This window comes from Triticum aestivum, chromosome 6B (genome assembly GCF_018294505.1).
Source record: "Triticum aestivum cultivar Chinese Spring chromosome 6B, IWGSC CS RefSeq v2.1, whole genome shotgun sequence".
Classification (NCBI taxonomy): domain Eukaryota; kingdom Viridiplantae; phylum Streptophyta; class Magnoliopsida; order Poales; family Poaceae; genus Triticum; species Triticum aestivum.
This window is the reverse complement of record NC_057810.1, coordinates 335,709,071-335,721,517: the sequence shown is the minus strand read 5'-3', so window position 1 is coordinate 335,721,517 and position 12,447 is coordinate 335,709,071.

The following is a 12,447-nucleotide window of genomic DNA, read 5'->3' as shown; positions in this document are numbered from 1 at the left end:
CCGCCACGGCCGCCCGACAGCCCTGACTCAGGCCAGCGCCGCCCAAGCCACCCCGGCTCGCCACCTGCCCTTGTGAGCAGTACGTGCTCATCCGCAACCGTGTTCCCTAGCTCCCGTCGTCGCCACGACCCCCCTGCTGCTACAAAACGTCGGTTCGCCGTTGTTCTTATCACCGGCCGCCTCGGACCACCCTAGCCACACTATATAAGGAGACCCAAGCTCAAGCCCGCTCGGGGGCAGCTTCGCACCGTCTCGCTAGTGCCCCCCTAGCCGCCAATTGGAGGGGAGCAGGCCATCTTCAACCTCTCCGGCGACTCCAGCCGCCGCCACTAACCAGGCCATTCCGGCGCAACGAAGGCATCCCCCTCTCCATTCTCTCCACCAGGAACTTTCACTTCCTCCCGTGATCACATCCCCCTACTCCATTTCGGTCGGGAACCACCGCGGCCCTGAAACCACTTCACCCCGAAGCTTTCCTCCGCCGCGAAGCTCGCCGCCGGCAGCCCACGCCGTCCCCACCGACCCAGCGACTACCAGTAGGATCACCCTTGACCCGCGGATCCATCCCCGCCCTCAGCTTCCCTCAAGGACCCGCCGTTCGCCGGCGACGGTCGCCGGAGTTCCGCCTCCGCTCGGGACAGAGGGAGAAGAAGGAAGGCGGACTAGTCAAACCTGACCAGTGGGCCAGGAGGGCCCACTGTCAGTGACCCCACGCCAGTCCACGTGGGTTAAGTGTACGTCTTCGACGTGTACCGGTTCGAAGCATTTTTCTTTTCTTTTCTGTTTTTTTTTAAAACAGATTTTGACCAAATGTTTGACTGGCTATAACTTTTTAAATATAACTCCAAATGAATTGATTCTTTTTCCTACATCTCTCAAATTCTGTCTAGTTTATTTTAAGATTTATTTGGAAATTTTTCAAACAACTTTTTGTGCTGTTTTTATTTTGTGTGTTAATTCATTTATATTTTTAAAAATAGGATTTTTGAAGAGAGGAGAAGTATTTCAAGAGTTTGAAATGCACCCTGCCTTCCCATGACCTGAAGGCAAGCATTCTAAACCCCGGCATAATATTCTTTATGTGTTCGATGACACGTTCATAGCATCACCTCACTTTGGAGAAACTTGTTATTTCATGTGATATGATCATATGCATGGATGCATGTTATTGATTTCCATGCTGTTGGAAATGAACACACTTGTGATGATGATCATCCTCATGTGCCTTGCATGCATACCGGCAGGAACCTGGGAAAACCTCTGCCTTGGGTAGGCATGAGTTTGTCGCCGGTCTCCGTCGGGACGGTTATGTCTGGTATGGCATGGCAAGGTAATATGAGCGGTGACTATGTGGGTTGAAATATATTCGTTATGCTAATCATGTAGAGAATACTTAAACCTCCTGAGTCGACCGTAGATCGAGTCTTCTTCCAGTAACCCCCATACTTGTTCCATACTACCACTCGTCTCTACAACAAGTAGAGTACGGTTCAGTAATTTGTCAACCCCTTTCTAGCACACACCGTACAGAGGGGCCGGGATGAGGGTACCACGGCCATGGATTAAAGCCAGTCATCCGGTCAGGGGGCATGGGTGTTTTCGGTTGTAGCCGAGGGGGTAGCTTCCCCAGTTTTGCGCGCGGTATAAATCTTGTGATCCCATGCTAATCGAGGTTGTAGCCTCCCCACTTAGAGTTTGCTTGACAGGTGTCGTGGGTGATTCCAGACACGTGTGAGTTGAGCTGCTGTGTGCAAGTCAGGTGCGTTTTCATTTAAAAGACCGTAGACGGAATTAGTCCCGATGGACTAATGGAATCCGTTACTCATGGGTAAAGAGTACACCCTCTGCAGAGATTAAATCTATTCGAATAGCCGTGTCCATGGTTAAGGATTACAGTCTGGGATGGGTCAAGTGTCGGTCTTAGTGTCGGTCTTCGGAGGTGAAACTGTTAAATGAGGACTGATATTACAACTTGTGACATTTGATAATGATGATTATCATTTTGTTGTGGACTAACCCATGATATTTTTGGTATTATCGAATACACCTGGGATGGTTCTACCTCCGGGATATTCACTATGATTGTTTCTTTTAAAGCCCTTTATGTGGTGTCGCTCAGACGCCCAACTGTGGCAAGCCCTGTATGTGGTGTCGCTCAGACGCCCGACTGTGGCATTTCTTTTAAAGCCCTTTATGTGGTGTCGCTCAGACGCCCGACTGTGGCATTTCTTTTAAAGCCCTTTATGTGGTGTCGCTCAGACGCCCGACTGTGGCATTTCTTTTAAAGCCCTGTATGTGGTGTCGCTCAGACGCCCGACTGTGGCATTTCTTTTAAAGCCCTTTATGTGGTGTCGCTCAGACGCCCGACTGTGGCATTTCTTTTAAAGCCCTGTATGTGGTGTCGCTCAGACGCCCGACTGTGGCATTTCTTTTAAAGCCCCTTAGGTGGTGTCGCTCAGACGCCCGACTGTGGCATTTCATTGTTGTTTGTTTCATAATTTTAATATTGCTAAGTTATTTCATATTCATAATTAACATGCTTACACGCATCCGAGTTATATTTATATTTTGTGACTAACATCATGAGTATAAAATATTTTCAGCACATCATTATATTATTCCTGTGTTCTTAATGTTTGCGAGTACATTCAAAGTACTCACTGGCTTGTCCTTGGCTATTGTCTTGGCCAGATTTCTTGCGCGGAGAGGAGCGACCGTGACGACAGCCCAGAACCTATGCAACGGTGATAGCAGCTGTCGTGGTTCTAAGTCTGACAGTAGAGTGGGGGTAGGTATGGAGAGGCAAGGTCCTAGCTATGGAGAGGTTGTAAACACAAGAGATGTACGAGTTCAGGCCCTTCTCGGAGGAAGTAAAAGCCCTACGTCTCGGAGCCCGGAGGCGGTCGAGTGGATTATGTGTATATGAGTTACAGGATGCCGAACCCTTCTGCCTGTGGAGGGGGGTGGCTTATATAGAGTGCGCCAGGACCCCAGCCAGCCCACGTAATGAAGGGTTTAAGGTGTATTTAGTGTGGGGCGTTACTGGTAACGTCCCACATAAAGTGTCTTAACTACCATAAAGTCTACTTAACTACAGGGCGTTGCTGTGCAGAGTGCCTTTTGACCTCCTGGTAGTCGAGTGAGTCTTCGTGGTCGAGTCCTTCAAGTCAGTCGAGTGAGTCCCTCATTGGTCGACTGGAAGGTGACCTCCTCTAAGGGTGTCCTTGGGCAGGGTACTTAGATCAGGTCTGTGACCCTACCCTAGGTACATGACCCCATCATTAGCCCCCGAATGGATTGAGGCTTTGAGTGACGGAGGAATTGATGTTATTTCCGATTAACCTTTGCACACTGGTCGTGCATTGTTCTGAACCAGAGAATCTCTTCGTTGATAGTGAGCAACTTGTCTTCAGTCGACTCGATCCATTCTTTTTGATAGAGGCGAGGGTGTCCCGATCTTTCGATGAGATGATAACTATCGATTTGGTGGAGACGACTTTGACGATCCGACTACAAACGTGCACGACGTTGCACCTTAGCAATCGCTAAACCAATCTTCCGAGGTTACTGACGATGCCGGAAGCACGGTCAGCCTGACCACGAAGGTCTATTCCTGCAAGCAATCGAAGAACGAGCAAGAATATGATAAAGCAATCTGAATATTGCAAATATATATGAGGTATTGATAATGGTGGGGATCCGTAAGCGGTCTTGGTCTGGTCGTTGGACACAAACGAAGTACACGAAGTTGCGTTGGCTAACTTTTAACTAAACAAATCCCAAGGAAAAGCTACTAGATGGATCTACTTATATAAGAGCAAGGGGTGGCGGCCAAGGAGGTGGGAGGACGTCCCAAGGCATCCTAAAACTAAATCTAGGTCGTACAAGGCCAATGGGCCCAAGTGGAGGTGATGTAACACCTTTGGACTTGTAGTTTGACTCGGATTCTGCTGCAGCATCAGATTGTTTCGTCCACAACTCAACGCTCCGGACGAATTTGAAGGTGATTCCAATTGGGTTGGAAAGTGCACGAAATCTAGTTTCCAACAAAAAAGAATCACCCAATTCGGAGTCCGTATGAAAAACTTGTGTGCATTTTGAGTCAGGTGTGTCTGTGCAGTCCGAATCTGAATCCAGAACGTGAGAGACTTGGACTCTATCTTCTCTTGGGCCAAAAGTGACGTGAGAGAACTTTTTGGACAGCAAATAAACATCTCTTTCTTCCTTATCTTTATATGTGGATTGTACAAATGTCCCATACACCTGCAATTAGACAAAACACAAAAGTGTGTGAAGTATTTTTGTTCTGGATAACATAAATAGATTATTGAATAGTTTACACTAGAAATCACCTGACAAATATGCATATATGCAATATTTTTGGTCATATCCAAGGTAGTCATGTCCTCATCATCCTCCCCTTCTTGAAAATAAAGCCGTCCTCGGCGTTGCTTAATCTGAAATGTGGCTAACAAAAGAGACAAGGTGTACATGTTGTATATGTATATGTCATCCATTTTTACTTCCCTTGATTTTTGCATATATGACACATGAATAGATGAGTAACTTGCATAGTTCATAAAATCTAAAGCCAAAAAAATAGCACAAGAAGTAGAAGGCATGAAAATATTGCAACTCAGTTTGCACATATAAGTGAAGCTCTTATTTATTTCAAAAGATTGACAATGTTCATCATTAAACCATCCCAACATTGGTGAATAAACCTTACTTGCATCAAATTTACATGCTACAACATGCTTAAATAAGCAAACATGCAATAAGTCATTCAACACAGAATCATCACCAAGATTAGAGGTCATATCAAAATGATTATACATTGGTTCTTTTGCATCAATAGTTAATTCAATGGGTGCACTCAAAATTGTTGGTATTTCAGTTGTTTGATCACATGGCAAAGTCAAATTATCAACGTAGTCCTCTAAAATAGGTGGTGTGATCAAAGTAGTGGGTAGCTCATCAGATGGTGTATTCAAATTGACAAGGCATTCATCATTCTCATGTAGAGATGGAAGATCAGTACCTTTGTCATTACCTCTTATGATCAACTCAGATGATGTAGCCACTCTCGGGGGCGATGTGTCACATGGTGGAGGTGATGTAGTCCTGACAACAACGGATGTGGTTGTCATAGTATGCCTAGTAGTTGAAGGAACAATCATATCAACTCTTGGAATGTGCACCGTGCGCTTGTTCTCCTCGTGGCCAACACGTCGTTTTATTTCCTGTTCAGCTTTGCAAGCAAGATGAAACAAATGGTCCATAGGATAACACTCTTCATGAATTAGTATCTCTTGAATATCACGGTTTAATCCTCCCCAAAATCTATCCATAAAATCATCTTCACTTTCTTCTAAAGAGGAATGCAACAAGGTAGTTTGTAAATCATCATAATATTTTGTTACAGTTTCACTACCTTGTTTTAAGTGTTGCAACTTCTTAATCATGTCACGAGTATAATAAGCAGGGACGAAAGTATGTCGCATGACAAGTTTCAAATCATTCCAAATAGTAGGTATATAATCAGGGTGTAACCGACAATATTCACTCCACCAAACCAAAGCATAACCAGTGAAAGAACCAACCGCAACCTTAACCTTTTTATGTTCATCAAAATTATGGGAAGCAAATATATTTTTTATGTCGAACTCCCATTCAATATATAAAGCAGGTTTAAAACGGCCATTAAATGGTGGTATAGATACATTAACCTGATCATGTGCATTTGGATGTTTGTGCACCTCTCGTGACGGTTGTGGTATTTGCAAAGGTGGTGGCACGTCTCCCGCGATCGACAAAGCCCATGAACTGACTCTGGATCCTGTCATGATTAGTAGAACAAGAAACAAAACCCAAAAATAATGTTCCTGTAACTACTAGGATGTGGTGGTAAAACGCTCACAGTAAAGCAAATATCAATGTCTTACAAGTTCTTACCATGCAGCAGGCGGTGATCGGCAACCAGCGGTGTCAAGTAACTCCGAATATTGAGTAAAGCGATTGCCAGGGGAGCGTACGTATACACGGTGTAGAAATATGTGGAGCTGGGTTGGCTATATATGGTAGCAAAAGATTAGCAATAATCAATTCAAAGATGCAATGTTGAATAAACGCTCAACGACGGTACTGTGCTGGTCCTAGGCTAGACCAAACTAGAGACGCGAGCCTAGAACACTAATGAGGTCACGTCGTAGCACAACTAGCATCAATAAAGGATATGAAGTAGCTCTGGACAGCAAGATATAAGTGAAGATCACAATAGCAGTAGACCTATTTAGAAGCTGCTGTTGAGGTGCCAAATACTGAACTAGCTTCTGTAACTATTTAGATGCGGCTCGTCGCTAGCTTTCATTTGAGTACTCGCGGAGCCAAAACAGACTTCATATGAGGAAGTTATGCCTGTTTTACTGAACAGTGCAGAAAACAGATTCCAATCCGAATTCAACTACGAGATTGAGTCTAAATAGATCCGAATTTTGTTTTTTTTCTCCTCTCTTTTTTTTCTCACACTTTTTTTTCTTTTCCTTTCTTTATTTTCTGACTTTTTTTTTACTTTTTTTTCTCTCGTTTTTTTCTCTATCTTTTTTTTTTCTCTCTCCCTCTTTCCAAAACAAATTAGATAAGATGTAGATTGGATCAAGCGAAGATGGGAACGATCTCAACTATGATTATGACAATGAACGGTGGAAATTAATAGATGGGATGGTGGACAGCGGAACGGATAATGATGCAGCGGCGGCGTGACTAATGTGAACAGAACTCGAAACTCTAAAGGAACTAGACACTAAGACCAGCAACTGACACGACGATGCAACCGATAATTCAACTATGCGAGCAATGAATAGAAAATTGCAAAGGCTCAGACTGGCTTGGATAAAGGATGAACAGATCTAACTTTTTTTGTGGCTTTTTCTTGGACAATAGGTAAGAAAATAAATCTAATCTAAGAAAAACTGGAAATCTCACCGAGCAACCTGGAAATCTGATACCACTTGATAGAGGCGGGGGTGTCCCGATCTTTCGATGAGATGATAACTATCGATTTGGTGGAGACGACTTTGACGATCCGACTACAAACGTGCACGACGTTGCGCCTTAGCAATCGCTAAACCAATCTTCTGAGGTTACTGACGATGCCGGAAGCACGGTCAGCCTGACCACGAAGGTCTATTCCTGCAAGCAATCGAAGAACGAGCAAGAATATGATAAAGCAATCTGAATATCGCAAATATATATGAGGTATTGATAATGGTGGGGATCCGTAAGCGGTCTTGGTCTGGTCGTTGGACACAAACGAAGTACACGAAGTTGCGTTGGCTAACTTTTAACTAAACAAATCCGAAGGAAAAGCTACTAGATGGATCTACTTATATAAGAGCAAGGGGTGGCGGCCAAGGAGGTGGGAGGACGTCCCAAGGCATCCTAAAACTAAATCTAGGTCGTACAAGGCCAATGGGCCCAAGTGGAGGTGATGTAACACCTTTGGACTTGTAGTTTGACTCGGATTCTGCTGCAGCATCAGATTGTTTCGTCCACAACTCAACGCTCCGGACGAATTTGAAGGTGATTCCAATTGGGTTGGAAAGTTCACGAAATCTAGTTTCCAACAAAAAAAGAATCACCCAATTCGGAGTCCGTATGAAAACTTGTGTGCGTTTTGAGTCAGGTGTGTCTGTGCAGTCCGAATCTGAATCCAGAACGTGAGAGACTTGGACTCTATCTTCTCTTGGGCCAAAAGTGACGTGAGAGAACTTTTTGGACAGCAAATAAACATCTCTTTCTTCCTTATCTTTATATGTGGATTGTACAAATGTCCCATACACCTGCAATTAGACAAAACACAAAAGTGTGTGAAGTATTTTTGTTCTGGATAACATAAATAGATTATTGAATAGTTTACACTAGAAATCACCTGACAAATATGCATATATGCAATATTTTTGGTCATATCCAAGGTAGTCATGTCCTCATCACTTTTCTTTCGTCGAGTGATCTTTCGGGCTTCGTCGATTTCCGAGCGACGGATCGCAGGAAATCCCGCGCCTGACAGACCGATCTGCCGTTCGCGGATTCCGCGGGATGCGAGATTTGGGGAAACGCGCGAAGCGGAGCGGACCGCGGCGTTCGGATGGGACGGGACATAGACGCCTTGATCCCCGCGCCGCTTTCTTCGCCATGTATCCCGCCCGCGTAACAGTTCCAGGATATGATTAGATCGACCGGGCCCACCTGTCATCCACTCGGAAGGGATCTTATAAATGCGCCCGGCGAGGGTTTTTTGAACAGTGCCTCAGCATTCTCTCTCTGCCCCCTTCGTCTCCGCCCAACGTGCTCGCTCTCGCCTCCGCACCACTTCTCCTCACGCGCCCCGCCGGTAGCCATGGTCAAGGAGAAGACGGCGGCGCTGGAGCGCGCGAAGAAGGCGTCGGCGACGGAGAAGGCGAAGGGGAGATCCACCAGCCGCGGTGGGTCTTCGTCTAGATCTCGCCTGCCGAAAGGCTGGGTCCAGGGAGATTGGATCCAGTCGACCATCACGGAGAAGGATCTCCTCGACATGGCCAACGAGGGCCTGATCCCTCATGGAGCTGCGAGGCTTCCGGGGAAAGAGTGGCAGCCCTAGCCGGAAGAGGGTGAGTGCGTGCTTCTGGCTACCCATGTTGACCGCGGATTCTCTTTGCCGCCGAGCATTTTCTTCCGTGGTTTCTTGAACTTTTTTGGAGCGCAACTCCACCACTTCATCCCGAATTCTATCGCCTATCTTGCCGCGTTTGTGTCCATGTGTGAGAGTTTTCTGGGCTGTCGACCGCATTGGGGCTTGTTCAAGCACATATTCACATGTCGCTCTCAAACTGTGAAGAAGGCGAGTCCAGGCGACGAAAGAACCCGAGTGGTCCAAATGTGTGGAGGTCTGGGGATCCAGGTGAGGAACAAGAGCACCTTCCCAGCCATGACATTTCCCGAGTCAGTCAGAGGCTGGCAGTCGACCTGGTTCTACTGCCAGGACGAGTCGACGCCGGGGCAGTCGAGTGGACTCCCTCAATTTACCATGGACCGAGTGAACAAGCCCTCCTCTCTTAAGTTGATTCTGGAGAAGAAAGCTGACGTGAAGATGCTGATGGAGCGCGTAGTTCAGTTGGTTCGGGAGGGAGTGACGGGCATGGATCTCCTGGAAGTTTTCCTTAGGCGCCGAATCCAGCCTCTTCAGCTCCGGAGCCATTGCATGTGGTTCTACTGTGGGACTGAGGATGTGACTCGGGTCAATCCAGAAACAGTCGACGATGCCACTCTGGAAAGGTGGATGGCCGCTGTTACTGGGAACAAGGACAACCCTCGCGGGGCCAGAAGGATTCCTCCACTCGACTGCCACAGTGACCCAAACAAGGTATGTCTGCTCCACTTCCCATTGTATTCTCATCATATTTATTTCTGCTTTCTCTGCCGATCGGTCGACTGATCTTTGTCTTGTTGTCCCTCAGGCCCTCACTGAACTGTACTCGATGCCCAACGGAGCGCAGGCTCCGACTGAGGAGGGAGAAGCGAGCGGGGGCGAGAGCCAGGAGGAGGAGTGGGACTCGGACGCCGCCGAGGCAGATGATGATGACGATGACGATGATGATGATGACGATGAGGACGAGGAAGAGGAGGAGGAGGAGGAGGTCGTACCACCGCGCTCGGAAAGGCGGTCGAAACTTGTCCATGATCCTGCAACCGAACGCGGCGAGGGGGTTGCGACTGCTACACAGTCGACCAAGCGCCCTCGGACCACCTCTCCGGCGCTGACTGAAAAGGCGTCGAAGCAGCCCAGGGCGGCCCCGTCGAAGCCGACCAAGCACCTGCCGAAGATGAAGGTGTCCATCCCCACCATATCAGGGTAATCATGTTGCTTAAGTCTTCTTGTTTTGTGTGAACTTTGTCTCTGGTTGGCACTGGAGTTAGTCGACTGATTCTTTGGAGTTGCAGTGCTGCTACTTCTGAGACCTTAGCCCGGGCTGATGACCATGAGATGGAGGACGCAGCAACCTCAAAACCTGGTACTATACTCTTAACACTGTCTTTAGTCGACTGACTCATGATCTAATCCTGATTCTTTTCTGTAGCTCCATCCAATGTTGTAATCACTCTCCCTGATGATGATGAAGATGAGGAACCGCTGAAGTACAGAAGGAGTAGGAAAGCGTCTGCCAGCAGGGTGACCCAGGATGTGGCGGTGCCTGAGGCTCTGGTCGCGGAGGAGGAGAACACCACTCGACACACCGTGTCCTTCGCAGATCCACTGACGAGTGCTCCGCAGCCCTCCCTCTTCACGATGCACCACGTCCCAGAGGACCAAGCTGGCGCAGCGAAGGAGGCAATACGCCAGGCAGGGATCGTGATGGAGCAGTTGAAGACCATCCGGGATGCGAGCCAGGCAGCTTACGACGCCAGTTCCGCCCTCCAACGCAATGTTCAGCTCAGTCGACCACCATTTGTTCTGTTAGGATATGCTACCAAAAACTTTTCCTTTCCAGAATTTATAGTAGTCACCCAGTGGGTGTGTCGATTAAACTCCGTGTTAGCGGGGGCACGCTGAGTGCACCCGCTGGGTGTAGTCCCCAAGGCTAAGGTCGACTGCTGGCAGTCGGCCTTAGGCTTTATAATTTCAGTCTTTCCGTCATTCGACTATGGCGACTGGATTTCGCAAACTGGTCGACTGGTCGACTCTGTCTTCAATAGGATTAGTGGGGGCACGCTGAGTGCACCCACTGGGTGTAGTCCCCAAGGCTAAGGTCGACTGCTGGCAGTCGGCCTTAGGCTTTATAATTTCAGTCTTTCCGTCATTCGACTATGTCGAATGAATTTCGCAAACCGGTGGGGGCACGCTGAGTGCACCCACTAGGTGTAGGCCCCGAGACTGTGGTCGACTGCTTGCAGTCGATTACAGTCTTAAAGAATATATCTCTCTTTTTTTTGAGGTCGACTGGTCGACTCTATCTTCAGTAGGATTAGTGGGGGCACGCTGAGTGCACCCACTGGGTGTAGTCCCCGAGACTACGGTCGAATGCTTGTATTCGGCTGTAGTCTTAGAAACGCGTGATTTTTCCTTTTTCACTCGGAAGTGAATTATATTTGACATTTTAGTCGATTGGTTCTTCGCAGAACTCCTGTGATCTTGTGGCTCGCTACTCTGAGCTGGAAAACAAGCACGTTCAGCTCGAGCTGAATTTGAAGCTGGTTCAGGAGAAACTGACGAAGGCAAAGGAGGAGACCGAAGGTATGTTTGGTGAGACCTTGACGACTGCTTTTTCCCTCCATTTGTTTCAAAATCTGATCTTGCTGTAACTTGCAGGTAAGGTGAGGGAGGCCCAACGGAAGAAGGACCTTGAACTAGCTGAGAAGATCAAGCTTGTTGACGAGAAGTTAGCTTCAGTCGCCAAGCTTGAGCAAGAAAATGCCAATCTGAAAGCTGCTCTTGGGAAGAAAAAAGATCTGGAGGCCTTCCTGAATGGTCTTGCCAAGAAGTTGTTTCTTATGCTTGAAGGTAAATTTCTATGCTCGGCGATCATTTCCAACCGTGGTTTTTCCATTCGACCATCGCCTTGACTCGGTGATCGTCCTTGCAGAATTTTGTCAAAACTTTGAAGAAGAAACTAGCCGGCTGGAACCAAACCTTGACCCCGTCAATTCTCCGATGGACGACGAAGTTGCCATGAATGTTTTCCGACTGGAGTCCCATGTTGCAGCTGTCGTGGACTATCTTGCAAGGCTGAAGGTCGCCACATCTCGCATCGACTCGACGCTCTGGCCCGGGGAGACACTTCAGAACGACCTCGAGTCGCTGATGGCTCGCTTGAACATGATCCCTGGTCGAGTGCAGGAGTGGAAAAAGTCCTCGGCTCGGTGCGGTGCAGATGTTGCTCTGTTCTGGCCCGAGTCCACTGCAAAGATGCGCGAGAAGACAAGCTGGCGGCCCTCCGGGTGGCCAACACCAAGAAACACGACTTCAGGTCCTTTATGGAAACTTTCCTTGCGGCTGCCACTCGGATCGCAGATGGAATTGATCTTGATGAGTTTGTTGCACCTTCCAGCCCTCCACAGGAGGGGTAGAAAACTTCTTCTAAGCTCGACGCTTTAAATTTGCCTCGGTATGCCGAGTGGAGTTGTAACCGATAAACCTTAACGGGCTTAGCGCCTGAGCACTTTCGGTTCCTTTAGGTATCAATCTGAACTTGAATTTGGTGTTTGAATATGATTGCTTTTGGCTCGAAATGTCTTTTGCAGGTTCAAAGCAGGGCACTTACTGCAATCGACTTATTCCTTAGTCCACTTAGGTGAGCGTCGGGCTGCAGCTAAGCCTCCCGAGTGAGAAGTTTGCTTTTCACTCGGTAGGATTTCTATATCTTAGGCGAGCACTGGGCTGCAGCTAAGCCCCCGAGTGAGAGGTTTGCTCTT